At 51.7% G+C, this 17,500-nt stretch overlaps 1 protein-coding gene across 1 annotated transcript in view; it reads right to left on the bottom strand.

Annotated features, from left to right (window-relative positions):
• LOC140411278 (membrane-associated phosphatidylinositol transfer protein 1-like) overlaps nucleotides 1-17,500 on the bottom strand; it is a gene marked incomplete at its 3' end in the record, with an annotated part of 252,446 nt that overhangs the window by 217,751 nt on the left and 17,195 nt on the right. The window lies entirely within an intron of this gene.

The following is a 17,500-nucleotide window of genomic DNA, read 5'->3' as shown; positions in this document are numbered from 1 at the left end:
CACCCCGAACCCCTCGATTAGATTCCAGTCTGTAACTCTCTCCCGGGTATCTGTTATTCTCTATATAAACCACCCCGAACCCCCCGATTAGATTCCAGTCTGTAATTCACTCCCGGGTATCTGTTATTCTGTATATAAACCACCCTGAACCCCTCGATTAGATTCCAGTCTGTAACTCACTCCCGGGTATCTGTTATTCTATATATAAACCACCCCGAACCCCTCGATTAGATTCCAGGCTGTAACTCTCTCCCGGGTCTCTGTTATTCTATATATAAACCACCCTGAACCCCTCGATTAGATTCCAGTCTGTAACTCACTCCCGGGTCTCTGTTATTCTAAATATAAACCACCCCGATCACCCCGACTCGATTCCAGTCTGTAACTCACTCCCTGGTATCTGTTATTCTAAATATAAACCACCCCGAACCCCTCGATTAGATTCCAGTCTGTAACTCACTCCCGGGTATCTGTTATTCTATATATAAACCACCCCGAACCCCTCGATTAGATTCCAGTCTGTAACTCACTCCCTGGTATCTGTTATTCTATATATAAACCACACTGAACCCTTCGATTAGATTCCAGTCTGTAACTCACTCCCTGGTATCTGTTATTCTAAATATAAACCACCCTGAACCCCTCAATTAGATTCCAGTCTGTAACTCACTCCCGGGTATCTGGTATTCTAAATATAAACCACCCCGAACCCCTCGATTAGACTCCAGTCTGTAACTCACTCCCGAGTATCTGTTATTCTATATATAAACCACCCTGAACCTCTCGATTAGATTCCAGTCTGTAACTCACTCCCGGGTATCTGTTATTCTATATATAAACCACCCCGAACCCCTCGATTAGATTCCAGTCTGTAACTCACTCCCGGGTTTTGTTATTCTATATATAAAGCACCCCGATCAGCTCGACTCGATTCCAGTCTGTAACTCACTCCCGGGTATCTGTTATTCTGTATATAAACCACCTCGAACCCCTCGATTAGATTCCAGTCTGTAACTCACTCCCGGGTATCTGTTATTCTATATATAAACCACCCTGAACCCCTCGATTAGATTCCAGTCTGTAACTCTCTCCCGGGTCTCTGTTATTCTATATATAAACCACCCCGAACCCCTCGATTAGATTCCAGTCTGTAACTCACTCCCGGGTATCTGTTATTCTATATATAAACCACCCAGAACACCTCGATTAGATTCCAGTCTGTAACTCACGCCCGGGTATCTGTTATTCTCTATATAAACCACCCCGAACCCCTCGATTAGATTCCAGTCTGTAACTCTCTCCCAGGTTTCTGTTATTCTATATATAAACCACCCTGAACACCTCGATCAGATTCCAGTCTGTAACTCTCTCCCGGGTATCTGTTATTCTGTATATAAACTATCCCCGGACCCCTCGATTAGATTCCAGTCTGTAACTCACTCCCGGGTATCTGTTATTCTATATATAAACCACCCTGAACACCTCGATTAGATTCCCGTCTGTAACACACTCCCGGGTATCTGTTATTCTATATATAAACCACCCTGAACCCCTCGATTAGATTCCAGTCTGTAACTCACTCACGGGTATCTGTTATTCTATATATAAACCACCCGAACCCCTCGATTAGATTCCAGTCTGTAACTCACTCCCGGGTATCTGTTGTTCTATATATAAACCACCCTGGACCCCTCGATTAGATTCCAGTCTGTAACTCACTCCCGGGTATCTGTTATTCAATATATAAACCACCCCGAACCCCTCGAATAGATTCCAGTCTGTAACTCACTCCCGGGTATCTGTTATTCTATATATAAACCACCCTGAACCTCTCGATTAGATTCCAGTCTGTAACTCTCTCCCGGGTCTCTGTTATTCTATATATAAACCACCCTGGACCCGTCGATTAGATTCCAGTCTGTAACTCACTCCCGGGTATCTGTTATTCTATATATAACCCATCCTGAACCCCTCGATTAGATTCCAGTCTGTAACTCACTCCTGGATATCTGTTATTCTAAATATAAACCACCCCGATCACCTCGACTCGATTCCAGTCTGTAACTCTCTCCCGGGTATCTGTTATTCTATATATAAACTATCCCCGAACCCCTCGATTAGATTCCAGTCTGTAACTCACTCCCGGGTATCTGTTATTCTATATATAAACCACCCCGAACCCCTCGATTAGATTCCAGTCTGTAACTCACTCCCGGGTATCTGTTATTCTATATATAAACTACCCTGAACCCCTCGATTAGATTCTAGTCTGTAACTCACTCCCGGGTATCTGTTATTCTATATATAAACCACCCCGATCACCTCTATTAGATTCCAGTCTGTAACTCACTCCCGGGTATCTGTTATTCTATATATAAACCACCCCGAACCCCTCGATTAGATTCCAGTGTGTAACTCACACCCGGGTATCTGTTATTCTATATATAAACCACCCCGAACCTCTCGATTAGATTCCAGTCTGTACCTCACTCCCGGGTATCTGTTATTCTGTATATAAACTAACCCGAACTCCTCGATTAGATTCCAGTCTGTAACTCACTCCCGGGTATCTGTTATTCTGTATATAAACCACCGCGAACCCCTCGATTAGATTCCAGTCTGTAACTCACTCCCGGGTATCTGTTATTCTATATATAACCCACCCCGAACCCCTCGATTAGATTCCAGTCTGTAACTCACTCCCGGGTATCTGTTATTCTATATATAAACCACCCCGATCACCTCGACCCGATTCCAGTCTGTAACTCTCTCCCGGGTATCTGTTATTCTGTATATAAACTATCCCCGGACCCCTCGATTAGATTCCAGTCTGTAACTCACTCCCGGGTATCTGTTATTCTATATATAAACCACCCTGAACACCTCGATTAGATTCCCGTCTGTAACACACTCCCGGGTATCTGTTATTCTATATATAAACCACCCTGAACCCCTCGATTAGATTCCAGTCTGTAACTCACTCACGGGTATCTGTTATTCTATATATAAACCACCCGAACCCCTCGATTAGATTCCAGTCTGTAACTCACTCCCGGGTATCTGTTGTTCTATATATAAACCACCCTGGACCCCTCGATTAGATTCCAGTCTGTAACTCACTCCCGGGTATCTGTTATTCAATATATAAACCACCCCGAACCCCTCGAATAGATTCCAGTCTGTAACTCACTCCCGGGTATCTGTTATTCTATATATAAACCACCCTGAACCTCTCGATTAGATTCCAGTCTGTAACTCTCTCCCGGGTCTCTGTTATTCTATATATAAACCACCCTGGACCCGTCGATTAGATTCCAGTCTGTAACTCACTCCCGGGTATCTGTTATTCTATATATAACCCATCCTGAACCCCTCGATTAGATTCCAGTCTGTAACTCACTCCTGGATATCTGTTATTCTAAATATAAACCACCCCGATCACCTCGACTCGATTCCAGTCTGTAACTCTCTCCCGGGTATCTGTTATTCTATATATAAACTATCCCCGAACCCCTCGATTAGATTCCAGTCTGTAACTCACTCCCGGGTATCTGTTATTCTATATATAAACCACCCCGAACCCCTCGATTAGATTCCAGTCTGTAACTCACTCCCGGGTATCTGTTATTCTATATATAAACTACCCTGAACCCCTCGATTAGATTCTAGTCTGTAACTCACTCCCGGGTATCTGTTATTCTATATATAAACCACCCCGATCACCTCTATTAGATTCCAGTCTGTAACTCACTCCCGGGTATCTGTTATTCTATATATAAACCACCCCGAACCCCTCGATTAGATTCCAGTGTGTAACTCACACCCGGGTATCTGTTATTCTATATATAAACCACCCCGAACCTCTCGATTAGATTCCAGTCTGTACCTCACTCCCGGGTATCTGTTATTCTGTATATAAACTAACCCGAACTCCTCGATTAGATTCCAGTCTGTAACTCACTCCCGGGTATCTGTTATTCTGTATATAAACCACCGCGAACCCCTCGATTAGATTCCAGTCTGTAACTCACTCCCGGGTATCTGTTATTCTATATATAACCCACCCCGAACCCCTCGATTAGATTCCAGTCTGTAACTCACTCCCGGGTATCTGTTATTCTATATATAAACCACCCCGATCACCTCGACCCGATTCCAGTCTGTAACTCACTCCCGGGTATCTGTTATTCTATATATAAACCACCCTGAACCCCTCGATTAAATTCCAGTCTGTAACTCACTCCCGGGTATCTGTTATTCTATATATAAACCACCCTGAACCCCTCGATTAGATTCCAGTCTGTAACTCACTCCCGGGTATCTGTTATTCTGTATATAAACCACGCTGAACCCCTCGATTAGATTCCAGTCTGTAACTCACTCCCGGGTATCTGTTATTCTATATATAAACCACCGCGAACCCCTCGATTAGATTCCAGCCTGTAACTCACTCCCGGGTATCTGTTATTCTATATATAAACCATCCTGAACCCCTCGATTAGATTCCAGTCTGTAACTCACTCCCGGGTATCTGTTATTCTATATATAAACCACCCTGAACCCCTCGATTAGATTCCAGTCTGTAACTCACTCCCGGGTATCTGTTATTCTATATATAAACCACCCCGATCACCTCGATCAGATTCCAGTCTGTAACTCACACCCGGGTCTCTGTGATTCTATATATAAACCACCCCGAACCCCTCGATTAGATTCCAGTCTGTAACTCACTCCCGGGTATCTATTATTCTATATATAAACCACCCCGAACCCCTCGATTAGATTCCAGTCTGTATATCACTCCCGGGTATCTGTTATTCTATATATAAACTACCCTGAACCCCTCGATTAGATTCCAGTCTGTAACTCACTCCCGGGTATCTGTTATTCTATATATAAACCACCCCGATCACCTCGACCCGATTCCAGTCTGTAACTCACTCCCGGGTCTCTGTTATTCTATATATAAACCACCCTGAACCCCTCGATTAGATTCCAGTCTGTAACTCACTCCTGGGTATCTGTTATTCTATATATAAACCACCCCGAACCCCTCGATTAGATTCCAGTCTGTAACTCACTCCCGGGTATCTGTTATTCTAGATATAAACCACCCCAAACCTCTCGATTAGATTCCAGTCTGTACCTCACTCCCGGATATCTGTTATTCTGTGTATAAACTAACCCGAACTCCTCGATTAGATTCCAGTCTGTAACTCACTCCCGGGTATCTGTTATTCTGTATATAAACCACCGCGAACCCCTCGATTAGATTCCAGTCTGTAACTCACTCCCGGGTATCTGTTATTCTATATATAACCCACCCCGAACCCCTCGATTAGATTCCAGTCTGTAACTCACTCCCGGGTATCTGTTATTCTATATATAAACCACCCCGATCACCTCGACCCGATTCCAGTCTGTAACTCACTCCCTGGTATCTGTTATTCTATATATAAACCACCCTGAACCCCTCGGTTAGATTCCAGTCTGTAACTCACTCCCGGGTATCTGTTATTCTATATATAAACCACCCCGATCACCTCGATTAGATTCCAGTCTGTAACTCACTCCCGGGTCTCTGTTATTCTATATATAAACCACCCCGAACCCCTCGATTAGATTCCAGTCTGTAACTCACTCCCGGATATCTGTATTTCTATATATAAACCACCCCGAACCCCTCGATTGGATTCCAGTCTGTAACTCACTCCCGGGTATCTGTTATTCTATATATAAACCACCCCGAACCCCTCGATTAGATTCCAGTCTGTAACTCACTCCCGGATATCTGTATTTCTATATATAAACCACCCCGAACCCCTCGATTAGATTCCAATCTGTAACTCACTCCCGGGTATCTGTTATTCTATATATAAACCACCCCAAACCCCTCGATTAGATTCCAGTCTGTAACTCACTCCCGGGTATCTGTTATTCTATATATAAACCACCCCGAACCCCTCGATTAGATTCCAGTCTGTAACTCACTCCCGGGTATCTGTATTTCTATATATAAACCACCCTGAACCCCTCGATTAGATTCCAGTCTGTAACTCACTCCCGGGTATCTGTTATTCTATATATAAACCACCCCGAACCCCTCGATTAAATTCCAGTCTGTAACTCACTCCCGGGTATCTGTATTTCTATATATAAACCACCCTGAACCCCTCGATTAGATTCCAGTCTGTAACTCACTCCCGGGTATCTGTTATTCTATATATAAACCACCCCGAACCCCTCGATTAGATTCCAGTCTGTAACTCACTCCCGGGTCTCTGTTTTTCTATATATAAACCACCCTGAACCCCTCAATTAGATTCCAGTCTGTAACTCACTCCCTGGTATCTGTTATTCTATATATAAACCACTCCGAACCCCTCGATTAGATTCCAGTCTGTAACTCACTCCCGGGTATCTGTTATTCTCTATATAAACCACCCCGAACCCCTCGATTAGATTTCAGTCTGTAACTCACTCCCGGGTATCTGTTATTCTATATATAAACCACCCTGAACCCCTCGATTAGATTCCAGTCTGTAACTCACTCCCGGGTATCTGTTATTCGATATATAAACCACCCCGAACCCCTCGATTAGATTCCAGTCTGTAACTCACTCCCGGGTATCTGTTATTCTATATATAAACCACCCCGAACCACTCGATTAGATTCCAGTCTATAACTCACTCCCGGGTATCTGTTATTCTATATATAAACCACCCTGAACCCCTCGATTAGATTCCAGTCTGTAACTCACTCCCGGGTATCTGTTATTCTATATATAAACCACCCTGAACCCCTCGATTAGATTCCAGTCTGTAACTCACTCCCAGGTATCTGTTATTCTATATATAAACCACCCTGAACCCCTCGATTAGATTCCTGTCTGTAACTCACTCCCGGGTATCTGTTATTCTATATATAACCCACCCCGAACCCCTCGATTAGATTCCAGTCTGTAACTCACTCCCGGGTATCTGTTATTCTATATATAAACCACCCCGAACCCCTCGATTAGATTCCAGTCTGTAACTCACTCCCGGGTATCTGTTATTCTATATATAAACCACCCCGAACCCCTCGATTAGATTCCAGTCTGTAACTCACTCCCGGGTATCTGTTATTCTATATATAAACTACCCTGAACCCCTCGATTAGATTCTAGTCTGTAACTCACTCCCGGGTATCTGTTATTCTATATATAAACCACCCCGATCACCTCGATTAGATTCCAGTCTGTAACTCACTCCCGGGTATCTGTTATTCTATATATAAACCACCCCGAACCCCTCGATTAGATTCCAGTGTGTAACTCACACCCGGGTATCTGTTATTCTATATATAAACCACCCCGAACCTCTCGATTAGATTCCAGTCTGTACCTCACTCCCGGGTATCTGTTATTCTGTATATAAACTAACCCGAACTCCTCGATTAGATTCCAGTCTGTAACTCACTCCCGGGTATCTGTTATTCTGTATATAAACCACCGCGAACCCCTCGATTAGATTCCAGTCTGTAACTCACTCCCGGGTATCTGTTATTCTATATATAACCCACCCCGAACCCCTCGATTAGATTCCAGTCTGAAACTCACTCCCGGGTATCTGTTATTCTATATATAAACCACCCCGAGCACCTCGACCCGATTCCAGTCTGTAACTCACTCCCGGGTATCTGTTATTCTATATATAAACCACCCTGAACCCCTCGATTAGATTCCAGTCTGTAACTCACTGCCGGGTATCTGTTATTCTATATATAAACCACCGCGAACCCCTCGATTAGATTCCAGTCTGTAACTCACTCCCGGGTATCTGTTATTCTGTATATAAACCACGCTGAACCCCTCGATTAGATTCCAGTCTGTAACTCACTCCTGGGTATCTGTTATTCTATATATAAACCATCCTGAACCCCTCGATTAGATTCCAGTCTGTAACTCACTCCCGGGTATCTGTTATTCTATATATAAACCACCCTGAACCCCTCGATTAGATTCCAGTCTGTAACTCACTCCCGGGTATCTGTTATTCTATATATAAACCACCCCGATCACCTCGATCAGATTCCAGTCTGTAACTCACACCCGGGTCTCTGTGATTCTATATATAAACCACCCCGAACCCCTCGATCAGATTCCAGTCTGTAACTCACTCCCGGGTATCTGTTATTCTATATATAAATCACCCGGAACCCCTCGATTATATTCCACTCTGTAACTCACTCCCGGGTATCTGTTATTCTTTATATAAACCACCCTGAACCTCTCGATTAGATTCCAGTCTGTAACTCACTCCCGGGTATCTGTTATTCTATATATAAACCACCCCGAACCCCTCGATTAGATTCCAGTCTGTAACTCACTCCCGGGTATCTGTTATTCTATATATAAACCACCCCGAACCCCTTGTGGTAGTATGTATTGGGGGTCATGTGGGACTGGAAGCCCTACTGTCATTGGCTGACAGATCCCGGGTCCTGGTTGGCCGTTGACCTCATACTCCGCCCTGAAGGCGAAGTATAAGAAGCCGGTGCCTTCCCCCGCAGGCCAGTTTACTATCGGGCTGCTGGGGAACAGACACGCTTAATAAAGCCTCATCGACTTCACTCTGTTTGTCTCACGGAGTCTTTGTGCGCTACAACTTATTAAGCGTTCCTAAAAAGGACTATGGAGCTCAGGATCATCCCGGAATGCCTGAGGATCAGCCCCCACGCAGTGAGAGCGGCAGCAGCCTTCAAACACTGGCAGACTTGCTTCGAGGCCTACCTCAGACCGACCACCGGCCGGGTCACAGAAGACCAAAAACTACAGGTCCTGCACTCGAGGGTGAGCACGGAGATTTTCACCCTCATTGAAGACACCGACGATTTCCAGACGGCGTTCGCAGCACTGAAAAGTCTCTACGTTCGCCCAGTTAACCAAATCTACGCTCGCTACCAGCTCGCGACGAGACGGCAAGCTCCCGGAGAATCGATGGACGAGATCTCCGCCGCGCTGCTGATTTTGGGACGAGCCTGCAGCTGCCCGTCGGTGAACGCAAACGAACACACGGACATGTTAATGCGCGACGCTTTTATGGCAGGTATGAACTCCTCCCAAATCCGCCAAAGACTTCTAGAAAGAGAGTCGCTAGGACTCTCAGAGGCACGGGCCCTGGCAGCCTCCCTAGACGTCGCCACGCGTAATACCCGCGCCTACGGCCCCGACCGCGCGGCAGGCCATTGGGCCCCGTACGTACCCGTCGCGGCAAACCCCCTACCCCCCCCCCAGACACCCCACAGGCTTGCGCAGTCCAAACGCCGAGTCGCACCGGGGGCGCCCGCTGCTATATCTGCGGCCAGGCGAAGCACCCCCGACAACGCTGTGCGGCCCGCGCAGCCATCTGCAAAAGCTGCGGGAAAAAGGGCCACTATGCGGTGGTGTGCCGATCCCGCGAGGTCGCCGCCGTCCCGGGAGCACAGGGAGCCCCCAGCACGCCATGTTCGACCCGCAGGCGCAGCCGCTCTGGGTCCCGACCACCGCGGTCCCGGGAGAACTGGTAGCCCTGCACGCCGCCTACGCTCCCCAACCCCCCTCCCCGCAGCCCATGTACGACCCGCCGCCGGCGTTCCCGGGCTTTGGGTCCCGGCCAACACTCTCCACGGAGAGGAATGGGTCTTTCGCGTCCCGAACGCCACCCTCACCCTCCTCCCGCGCCCCACGCCTGACCCGCCGGCGCCGCCGACTTGGGCCCCGACCACCGCTGTCCCCGGCGAGGGAGCTCCGCACGGTCCCAGCGCTCGCAGCCCCACGCCTGACCCGCCGGCGCAACCTACCTGGACCCCGACCACCGCTGTCCCCGGCGAGGGAGCTCCGCACGGTCCCAGCGCTCGCAGCCCCACGCCTGACCCGCCGGCGCCGCCGACTTGGGCCCCGACAACCGCTGTCCCCGGCGAGGGAGCTCCGCGCGGTCCTAGCGCCCGCGGCCCTGGCGCTCGCAGTGAGGGAGCTCCGCGCGGTCCTAGCGCCCGCGGCCCTGGCGCTCGCAGAGAGGGAGCTCCGCGCGGTCCTAGCGCCCGCGGCCCTGGCGCTCGCAGAGAGGGAGCTCCGCGCGGTCCTAGCGCCCGCGGCCCTGGCGCTCGCAGTGAGGGAGCTCCGCGCGGTCCTAGCGCCCGCGGCCCTGGCGCTCGCAGAGAGGGAGCTCCGCGCGGTCCTAGCGCCCGCGGCCCTGGCGCTCGCAGAGAGGGAGCTCCGCGCGGTCCTAGCGCCCGCGGCCCTGGCGCTCGCAGTGAGGGAGCTCCGCGCGGTCCTAGCGCCCGCGGCCCTGGCGCTCGCAGTGAAGGAACTCTGCGCGGTCTTAGCGCTCCCCAGACCCCCCCAGCACACCATGTGCGACCCGCAGACGCCGCCATTTTGGGTCCCGACCACCACGAGGGGAGGAGGGGCGCCGTTGTGCGACCCGCACACGCCGCCATTTTGGGTCCCGACCACCACGAGGGGAGGAGGGGCGCCGCCATCTTGGACCGCCCCCGACCTGTACGACGCATGGGGGCGGCCATTTTGTCCACCCCTGCCTCCATCTTGTGACCCCTCAGCCACGTGCGATGTATGGGGCGGCCATTTTGTCCATCCCCGACGCCATCTTGGACGGCAACAACGGACCCCACCCCACTACTACAACCACGGCTCGCTTCGATTACGCTCGATCAAGCTCGGCCCCGGACAATCCAGACGACGACGACAACGGTCCTAATTAACGGCCATGAGACACCATGCCTAGTCGACTCCGGGAGCACGGAAAGTTTTATACATCCCGACACGGTAAGACGCTGTTCCTTGACCACCTATCCCAGCGCACAAAAGATTTCCCTAGCTGCAGGATCCCACTCCGTACAGATCCAGGGTTTCTGCATAGTTACCCTAACGGTGCAGGGGAGGGAATTCAAAAACTACAAACTTAACGTCCTTCCCCAACTCTGTGCCCCCACCTTGCTGGGATTAGATTTCCAATGTAACCTACAGAGCCTTACGTTTAAATTCGGCGGCCCAATACCCCCACTCACTATCTGCGGCCTCGCCACCCTCAAGGTGCAACCCCCGTCCTTGTTTGCGAACCTCACCCCGGATTGCAAACCCGTCGCCACTAGGAGCAGACGGTACAGCGCCCAGGACCGGACCTTCATTCGGTCCGAAGTCCAGCGGCTACTAAAGGACGGCATAATCCAGGCCAGCAATAGTCCCTGGAGAGCACAGGTGGTAGTAGTGAAGACAGGGGAGAAACAAAGGATGGTCATAGACTATAGCCAGACCATCAACAGGTACACACAACTAGACGCGTACCCTCTCCCCCGCATATCCGACATGGTCAATCGGATTGCCCAATATAAGGTCTTCTCCACCGTGGACCTCAAGTCCGCCTACCATCAGCTCCCCATCCGCCCAGGTGACCGCAAGTACACAGCCTTCGAGGCAGACGGGCGATTATACCACTTCCTAAGGGTCCCATTTGGTGTCACAAACGGGGTCTCGGTCTTCCAACGGGAGATGGACCGAATGGTTGATCAACATGGGTTACGGGCCACGTTCCCATATCTCGGCAATGTAACCATCTGCGGCCACGATCAGCAGGACCACGACGCCAACCTCAAAAATTCCTCCAGACCGCCAAAGCCTTGAACCTCACGTACAACGAGGAAAAGTGCGTTTTTAGCACAAACCGGTTGGCCATCCTGGGATACGTAGTGCGCAATGGGATAATAGGCCCCGACCCCGAACGTATGCCCCCCCTCATGGAATTTCCCCTCCCGCACTGCCCAAAAGCCCTGAAACGCTGCCTGGGGTTCTTTTCATACTATGCCCAGTGGGTCCCCCAGTACGCAGACAAGGCCCGCCCCCTAATACAGACCACGACCTTCCCCCTGTCGACAGAGGCTTGCCAGGCCTTCAGCCGCATCAAAGCGGACATCGCAAAGGCCACGATGCGCGCCATCGACGAGTCCCTCCCCTTCCAGGTCGAGAGCGACGCCTCCGATGTAGCTCTGGCGGCCACCCTTAACCAAGCGGGCAGACCCGTGGCCTTCTTCTCCCGAACCCTCCACGCCTCAGAAATCCGCCACTCCTCAGTGGAAAAGGAAGCCCAAGCCATAGTGGAAGCTGTGCGACATTGGAGGCATTACCTGGCCGGCAGGAGATTCACTCTCCTCACTGACCAACGGTCGGTAGCCTTCATGTTCGATAATGCACTGCGGGGCAAGATTAAGAACGACAAGATCTTAAGGTGGAGGATCGAGCTCTCCACCTTCAACTACGAGATCTTGTACCGGCCCGGAAAGCTGAACGAGCCGTCCGATGCCCTATCCCGCGGCACATGTGCCAACGCACAACTAGACCGCCTCCAAACCCTCCACGAGGACCTCTGCCACCCGGGGGTCACTCGATTCTACCATTTCGTAAAGTCCCGCAACCTCCCCTACTCCATGGAGGAGGTCCGTACAGCCACCAGGAACTGCCAGATCTGCGCGGAATGCAAACCACACTTTTTCAGGCCGGATAGAGCGCACCTGATCAAGGCTTCCCGCCCCTTTGAACGCCTCAGTCTGGATTTCAAAGGGCCGCTCCCCTCCACCGACCGCAACGCATACTTCCTGAACGTGGTGGACGAGTACTCCCGTTTCCCCTTCGCCATCCCCTGCCCCGACATGACCGCGGCCACAGTCATTAAAGCCCTTGGCACCATATTCACACTGTTCGGTTGCCCCGTGTATATCCACAGCGACAGGGGGTCCTCCTTCATGAGTGACGAGCTGCGCCAGTTCCTGCTCAGCAAGGGCATAGCCTCGAGCAGGACGACCAGCTACAACCCCCGGGGGAACGGGCAAGTAGAGAGGGAGAACGGCACGGTCTGGCCCTACGGTCCAGGGATTTCCCAGTTTCCCGGTGGCAGGAGGTCCTCCCGGACGCTCTCCACTCTATCCGGTCGCTGCTGTGTACCACCACTAACCAAACGCCTCATGAGCGTCTCCTTGTCTTCCCCAGGAAGTCCTCCTCCGGAACGTCGCTGCCGACCTGGCTGGCGGCCCCAGGACCCATCTTGCTCCGGAAACATGTGCGGGCGCACAAGTCGGACCCGTTGGTCGAGAGGGTTCACCTTCTCCACGCGAACCCGCAGTACGCCTACGTGGCGTACCCCGACGGCCGACAGGACACGGTCTCCCTGCGGGACCTGGCGCCCGCCGGCAACACACACACCCCCCGACACCGATCACCCCCTCCCTGCCACCGGCGCACCCCGCGACCGCCCCCTTCCCGGGAGGATCAGCCCTCCTCCCGTGTCCGCCCAGGAGTGAAACAGGAACAAACAGCGAAACGCTCCCGGAGACGACAACTCCCGAACAAGCACCTGCACCACCACCGGGGCTGAGGCGATCGACGAGGAAGACCAGACCGCCCGCTCGACTCGTGGCATCCGCGTGACACCAAGAATGTTGTTGGACTGTAACAAAAAATATGTTTTTCTTGCTAATATTGTAAATAGTTTCACAAACCTTGTACATAGCCCAGTGTAGGGCTAAAACTGTAGTAACATGTCCGAAATGTTCCTTCCAGGGCCAGCCTTGTAAACCCCTACCACCATGCGAACCACCACCCCGCCGGGTTCCTTTTTAACAAGGGGTGAATGTGGTGGTATGTATTAGGGGTCATGTGGGACTGTGAAGCCGTGATGCTATTGGCTGACAGATCTCGGGTCCTGGTTGGCTGCCGACTCCTGGCTCCGCCCTGAAGGCGGAGTATAAGAACCCGAGCTTCTCCCCGCCGCTCCATTCTGTTGCTGAACTGCTGGGGACAAGTCTCGCTTAATAAAGCCTGGATCGACTTCATCACTTCTCGTCTCTCTCGTAAGTCATTGTGCGCTCCATACCCTATCCCCAAGTGTGAGGCGATCACGTGCGAGATGGCACGAGCCAACATATTCACCAAGCTGGATGCATCAAAGGACTTCTGGCAGATTCAATTGGACAAGTCCAGCAGGAAGCTGCGTACTTCCAACACCCCATTTGGCAGGTACTGCTACAATAGAATGCCATTCGGAACCATGTCAGCATCTGAAGTGTTCCACCGCATCATGGAGCAGATGATGGAGGGCATCGAGGGTGTGCGCGTCTATGTGGACGACATCATCATCTGGTCCACCACCCCGCAGGAGCATATCAGTCGCCTCCAACGCGTTTTTAAGCGAATACGGGACCAAGGCCTGCGCCTCAACAGAGCCAAATGTTCTTTCGGCCAGACCGAGCTCAAGTTTTTAGGAGACCACATCTCCCGGTTGGGTGTGCGGCCGGATGCGGACAAGGTGGCAGCCATCACGGCCGTGCAGAAGCCGGCGGATAAGGAGGCGGTGCTCCGGTTCTTAGGAATGGTCAACTTCCTAGGAACGTTCGTCCCGAACCTCGCTTCCCACACCACGGCTCTCCGCAACCTAGTTAGGAAGACGACGGACTTCCAGTGGCTTCCCGCCCACCAGCGTGAATGGGAGGAGCTCAAGGTCAAGCTGACCACCGCCCCGGTACTGGAGTTCTTCGATCCTGCAAGGGAGGCGAAAATCTCGACTGATGCCAGCCAATCCGGCATTGGGGCAGTGCTCCTGCAACGGGATGTCGCCTCGTCATGGGCCCCTGTTGCCTATGCGTCACGGGCCATGACCCCCACAGAGCAGCGCGATGCGCAAATCGAGAAGGAGTGCCTAAGCCTGTTGACCGGTGTCGACAAGTTCCATGACTACGTGTCTGGCCTTCCCCAGTTCACTGTGGAGACCGACCATCGCCGCTGGTCAGCATCATCCAAAAAGACCTCAATGACATGACCCCTCGCCTACAACGCATTCTGCTCAAGCTCCAGAGATACGATTTCCAACTCGTGTACACACCGGGTAAGGACCTGATCATAGTCGACGCTCTGTCCAGGGCAGTCACCACTCCGTCCGACCCAGAGGGGTTCGTTTGCCAAGTCGACGCCCATGTGGCCTTCACGGCCGCCAATCTGCCGGCCACGGATGAACGCCTTATCCACATTCGCCGTGAGACTGCGGCTGACCCCCTGCGACAACGTGTCATGCACCACATGACAGACGGGTGGCTCAAGGGTCAATGCCCGCAGTTCTACAATATCAGAGACGATCTGGCGGTAGTCGATGGTGTCCTCCTGAAGCTGGACCGCATCGTGATCCCACACAGCATGCATCACCTGGTTTTAGAGCAGCTGCACGAGGGCCATCTTGGTGTGGAGAAGTGCCGCCGACGGGCCCGAGAGGCAGTGTACTGGCCCGGCATCAATGAGGACATCGCCAACACTGTGCTCAACTGCCCCACCTGTCAGCGGTTCCAGCCGACCCAACCACGGGAGACCCTACAGCCCCATGAGTTGGTCACGTCCCCTTGGTCTAAGGTCGGCATCGACCTGTTCCACACGCTCGGCAGGGACTATGTCCTGATTGTAGACTATTGTTCAAACTACCCAGAGGTGGTACGTTTGCACGACATCACGTCATCGGCGGTTATCCGTGCCTGCGAGGAGACCTTTGCTCGTCACAGCATCCCACTCACTGTGATGTCGGACAATGGCCCCTGCTTCACGAGCCAGGAATGGTCCAACTTTGCCAGCAGGTACAACTTTGTACATGTGACGTCCAGTCCCCTGTACCCCCAGTCCAATGGCAAAGCGGAGAAGAGCGTCCACATAGTCAAACGTCTCCTCTGCAAGGCTGCCGATGCGGGATCCGATTTCTACCTCGCCCTGCTGGCCTATCGCTCAGCCCCACTGTCCACGGGCCTGTCGCCAGCCCAACTGCTCATGAATCGCACTCTGAGGACGACGGTGCCGTCCATTCATGTCCCAGACCTCGACCACGTTCCGGTCCTTCGCTGGATGCAGCTGTCTCGCGCACAACACAAGGTGGCGCATGACGCTCGGGCGACTGATCTCCCTGCTCTGGCGCCGGATGACAACGTCCGCGTCCATCTCCCGGAGGGTGGCTGGTCTGTAACTGCTGTGGTTCTTCGGCAGGAGTCTCCCCGCTCGTTCCTGGTTCGTCTGCCTGATGGCTCCATTCGACGCCGCACTCGGCGTGCCCTTCGTCTCGTTCCGCGCTCGCTGCGTGATCCTCCACTGTCGCCTCGCCCTCCTGCTGTCCCCGACCTGGACTATGCAGAGATCCCGGTCACTCTGCATCCTCCTCACTCTGCCGTGGCTCAGCCCGTTCCTCAGCCAGCGGCTCCCGACCCACCCTTGAGGCGGTCGACCAGAATTCGTCGCCCACCTCAGAGACTTGACTTATGAGTTTTACAATGTTGGACTCGATGCTTTGTTCTTTCAGCCTGGTTCAGCATTTCCCTAGTTTGTTTACAGCATTCGTTATTAGTTTTGTTGTTGGTGCAACACCTTGTTTCTCTTTTCTCTGCACCAGGCACCTTCCCGCGTATACAGACTAGCCTCATGTACACAGTTATGTAAATACTGCACACAAATAGTCAGGTACACTCATTACACGTTATTTATTCTCACATCGGCACGTGTTCTTTGTAAAAAAGGGGGATGTCATAATATACACCAGTATATCATGGTGCAGACACACACTGATGGACACACAGTGGGACCAATCAGCATACACGACGCCGCAGCCAATCACCAGTGAGAGCACACACACTAAAGACAGGGGACAGGAGAGTTCCCGCCCATTCTAGTAGCAGCCAGCTCGGAGCACAGAGCTCACAGCCTGCAACACGGACATTCACCGTGTGCCTCACCATAGCGAGTGATAGGACAGGGTCCACAGTTAAGCTGGTATTGCTATACCCACGTTTACAGTATGTTAGCATAGTTAACAGTTAATAAAATAGCGTCACACCACTTCCAGCATTGTTGGCTTGTTTGTGAACCAGGACACCCAACACAACAGGCAGAGAGACAGAAAGAGAGAGAGAGAGAGATCGACAGAGAGGCAGAAAGGGAGAGAGAGAGAGGCAGAAAGAGAGAGAAAGATAGGCAGAGAGAGAGGCAGAGAGAGAGAGACAGAGAGAGAGAGAGACAGAGAGACAGACAGAGACAGAGAGAGACAGAGAGGGAGACAGAGACAGAGAGAGAGACAGAGAGAGAAACAGAGAGAGAGACAGAGAGAGAGAGAGACAGAGTCAGAGAGAGACAGAGAGACAGAGACAGAGAGAGAGACAGAGAGAGACAGAGACAGAGAGAGAGACAGAGAGAGAGAGAGAGAGAGAGAGACAGAGAGAAACAGAGAGAGAGAGAGACACAGAGAGAGAGAGAGACAGAGAGAGAAAGAGACAGAGAGAGAGACAGAGACAGAGAGAGAGAGAGAGACAGAGAGAAACAGAGAGAGAGAGAGACACAGAGAGAGAGAGAGACAGAGAGAGAAAGAGACAGAGAGAGAGACAGAGACAGAGAGAGAGACAGAGAGAGAAACATAGAGAGAGACAGAGAGAGAGAGACAGAGTCAGAGAGAG

The sequence above is a fragment of the Scyliorhinus torazame genome, chromosome 4 (assembly GCF_047496885.1).
Source record: "Scyliorhinus torazame isolate Kashiwa2021f chromosome 4, sScyTor2.1, whole genome shotgun sequence".
In the NCBI taxonomy this organism is placed as follows: domain Eukaryota; kingdom Metazoa; phylum Chordata; class Chondrichthyes; order Carcharhiniformes; family Scyliorhinidae; genus Scyliorhinus; species Scyliorhinus torazame.
Note: the sequence above shows the minus strand (reverse complement) of the source record. Positions and strands in the feature narration are given on the sequence as shown.